Raw genomic sequence first — 4,202 nt, 5'->3', positions numbered from 1 at the left:
TATAGAGTTGGAATAAAAAGAGCTGTTCGGTTATTTCGGTTAACAATGGTTGTGTTTAAGAATCCTTATTCGTCACATTTTTGTTGTGATCTATTGTCTTACGAATTAGATTGGAAACCAGGAGGATCTTTTCTTGCTAAAACTACCCGGACCCCGAGTCTCCTCTCTGTATTTCGACACCGGCCATAGGTTGTTCTTAGGAGATGAAGACACTTGCTGCTGATCTCTGTGAAAGCCAAGACCCGGGGTTTTACAGTACGAGCTAGGTGCTGCACACGCCTGCCAAGATTTGTTACCTCTTCTTGGCAGCAAACCACAAACAAACAAACAAAGGAAAAAGCAAAGGAAAAAAGCACCATCATATGGAGTGTTGTACATAGTGTAGCAAAAGAGTATTTATACATCTCACCAATCAAACACAGCTTTATTACCTCATGCGAACTCATACAAACCAATAGACTTTCAACATGTTCTGTAGCTTAGAGTGCTCACTTACTACCTCTGAACGATACTCACGCTGTAGTTTGTCTCTTTCTTATCTTTTTGCATCTTGTAATTAACTCTTTGTTTCCCCATGAAATGTAATGTACATTGTAATCTTTTAAAAGAATCAGGGTTGCATTGGCAACTTTTAAAGAAGCGGAAGTGGAAACATGGGGTCTTAGGTTTAACACAAAACAGTGAAACTGTTGTAAATACTGAGAAACATTTTGAATGTTCTTCATCTTGTTACTAATCCACGCAAAAACCAACAACTAATTGTAATGCATACAGACTTCAGTATTCAGTACTGTATATTTCCCCCTGTGTAACAGGGGGCCCTTTCTTTCTCTCTTTTGTATTGTATGCGATTCTGAAACTGATTGAGTCATGAAAATAATTTGTGGCAGTGATTCTAATGTATTAAACCGTTTCGTGTTACTTTCTAACTGGATTACACCCTGGATTGAAAAGTCTTCCTCGTGGTAGTTATATGTAGTTTCAAACATGAATAAACTTTTTGCTTTCATGATCAAACGTTGACGTAATTTCTTCCTGCTCAGTTTAAGCCAGACCTAGGAGATATGTAGGCTACCAGAAGTGCAAGCTGTCATGAAGCAGGAGCTGAGCATTTCTTTAAATACCAGTAGGTCGTTGTGCCCTCTTGCCTGGAGGAGATATTGGAAATCCTGGGAGAGGTGCATCCTGGCAGGGAGCAGGAGCAGGAGCAGTGCCTGCAGGGCAGAGGCTTCCCAACCCGCCGGCTGCCCCCGCCAGCCCCTGCCTCCGCTTCCACCCTGCTCTGCTCGGGAGCAAAAATTCAAGTGGAGGCGAAGGAAGGGGTCAGTCCTTTAGATGAGTTTAAAAATCATCATCATATTCATTCTTAATTACCATCTTTATTTAACATTAACTTTGGAATGACAGCCTCAGCTAGCAAGTGTAATGCGATTATAAAAATATTTTTCTTTATTAAAAAAACTTTTTTGGAAGGACGTATATATATAAATGCTAATTTTAAATCTTTTTAATAAAGTAAAGGTCAATAACAGGTAATGGCCTATTTACCATATCTCAAGGAAATTGACTCACAGGAAATCAAATTAACGTTAATCACTTGCAGCAAATGGTCTTTGATAAATATAACTACTTACTACTTGGGTTAGTGTAGCTAGGCAGGAGGAGGGCTAGCGCTCACTACTACCAGCCCGTGCTAGGCTGGAGCCTAGGCTAGGCTGCGCTCAGAGGAGCCGCCTGCCCATCATGTTTCCTTTCCAGTCAGCTGTTCAAGCCCTTAGGTGTTGTTTTGGTGGCTAAATGATTATTTGCATGATTCAATTAGCTTGTGGGTCAGCTTTTCTTATCAACAATTCTTGTATCAGGTTATTTTGTAAAATACCTTTGTTTACCTGCTCTCACCCCCAGGACCGCGGCCACGCTCTTCTCCCTCTGCATCCTGCGTGCCCTTGTGCACCAGTTACTGCTTCTGCTTTTGTTTACGGAGCAGATACAACTTCTCGATCAGTTTTAGAATTGAACATTGCTTCTTTCACTACAGGTGGTGCATTTAAATAAATAAGTAAATAACTAGACGTGCATTGCAAAGCCTTCATTATCAGTTAACGAGAGTTGGGGCAGATGGGGACCGTGAACTTCCGAAGACTTCTGTGTGCAGAGGACAAAGCGCCGAACGATTTGCATTTGCTAATGGAGCTCCCCAAGTCCGCACGCTCGGTGTTTATGCTCCAGCTCAAGGAAACAGTATTTTAAATGTAAAGTGTGTCAGTGGAGGCGTAGGCAGCGTAATGAACACACAGACGTCCCTCATCTTGATCACATCTCTGCTGGCCACAGGCAAGGACCTGTCACACACTGAGGAGGTTCATAGGAAGGCCATCAACAACCTTTGGGCCGCACTTGCATGCCCCGCGCCCGCTGGGCATCATTAGCGTGCTTCTTTACAGCATTAAGGCTTTGGGTCCCTTTGAATTACAAGTGCAATTTGGCCTTTCCTTACATTGGAGAACAGCCACATGGTTACATGGCAAATAATAAACATCTTATCCTTGAGGCTTGATCACACATCAGAAAGGTTTACTGCAAGCACCAGTATTAGGATCATGCTGTTGATGGTATTGTGTTTCACCCAGTAGCTACGCCCCGAAGGGCCGTCAGAGCCTCGCGCAGGAACAGTTACTCGTGCAAGGATCCCTCCTTCGCGCATGCACCCCGGATGGGGGCTGCGGCCCCCCCCAGCCGTGTGGGACCTCTGCTGCAGGACTGCGCACCCATCCTGGAGTGGGGAGGAGACCCTCAGCCCTCCCGCCCGTGGGACCACTCAGTGCCGCGATCCTGATTCCCCGTGCCCAAGTTTGAGCTGTTGGCGCACATGAGCGTCACCGTGACCGGAGCCGCCGCAGCCCCGTGCCCCCAGCGCACCGTGGTGGCAGAGGAGCAAAGCCTGCCAGCCCCGTGCCCCGCGGCCGTGGCTCCTGCCAGCCCCGCGAGGTGCCAGCCTGGAGACCCCGCGCAGAGCACAGCGGGAATGGCCAGGGGATTTGCAGCGGGTCCCAGGAATCGCCATCTCCTGTGCCTGACGAACGCGCCCGCCACCGTCATCGCCACGCTGTGCAGCGTGGGGCTGTGGGAGGCACGAGGGTGTCTGGAGGAAAGACCCGCGGCGCTTCCCGGTGCACGGCTGGACCAGCCGCTTTTGGGACCAGCCCCAGCTCCGTCCGACCTGCTGTGCACCTTGGGCCGGGGGGGACCGCAGCACGGCCGCCGCACCGAGGAGCTGCCGGTGGCCAGGCTGCCCTGCAGGAGGGGTCGTGAGAAGCCCCGCAGCCAGGGAGAAACGGCGCCTGGCAGATGCACCCGGGTTTGCGACTTGCAGAGCTACAGGAGCAGCCCTGCAGCCCTCTCACAGCCCCATGAAGAAAAGCAAACCTTCGTGTGCCAAAAGCGAAGCAGGTGATGACCTACTCTCCCTGGCATTCAGACACCGAGCTCCCAGCTCCCTCTGTATGTGGCCTTGGATGCAATGAGGGATCCTCAGCCCAGGAAGGGAAGAGCCAGGGAGACTGCGACCTTCCAGCATGGCAAAATCCATGCCCCACGGGACTGGTTCGATGAGGGCAGCTCTGCTGATGACGTGAACTTGGCATTAAGCGTGCTAGGCTGAACGATGCGGTGTTATCCTGTAGCGACGTCTTTTGCAAAGACCACACGTGAGTCGGATGTAAGATGCTGATGCCAGTATCTGTGCCATGTATTTCCAATGTGATAAAAATAACTCCGAGTAACTGAAGATGTTTCCAGTTTGTGTTAATAAAATACATCTTTTTAAAGAATGGAATTCTTCAAAGATTGGCAAATTTTATTTTATTTCATTAGCTTTAATGTCACTGCCATATGGACTGTGAAGAAAAGTGAACCATTAGATCAGAGGGACTGAGTTATCAGCATGACACAGAAAGCACTGATACAATTGTTAAGGATAAGCTCTGGGAGTGATTTATTGCATGCATTGTATTAGCCACAGAGGAGTTATGATATGCTCCCCATTCCTGTATCATATTAGGATTTTATTAGTCTAATATGACACGGTAATATAATATATGATTAGAATTCCCATCCAGTTATCCTTCCCTTGGTGGTGGAGAGCAGGAGAAGGTTTTGTGCGCAGCAGCTCCCTGGCCATCATGCCCACGGTGGAGAGGGGA

General features: G+C 48.0%; 1 protein-coding gene across 1 annotated transcript in view; it reads left to right on the top strand.

Moving 5' to 3' along the window:
* PBX3 (PBX homeobox 3) overlaps positions 1-3,835 on the top strand; it is a 119,384-nt gene extending 115,549 nt beyond the window's left edge. Inside the window, exon 9 of the mRNA XM_052814251.1 lies at positions 1-3,835. This exon is cut by the window's left edge and continues 561 nt beyond it. The gene's annotated coding sequence lies outside the window, so the exon portion shown is untranslated.
* Positions 3,836-4,202: the final 367 nt, after the last annotated feature.

Source organism: Harpia harpyja, chromosome 19 (genome assembly GCF_026419915.1).
Source record: "Harpia harpyja isolate bHarHar1 chromosome 19, bHarHar1 primary haplotype, whole genome shotgun sequence".
Classification (NCBI taxonomy): Eukaryota; Metazoa; Chordata; class Aves; order Accipitriformes; family Accipitridae; genus Harpia; species Harpia harpyja.
Note: the sequence above shows the minus strand (reverse complement) of the source record. Positions and strands in the feature narration are given on the sequence as shown.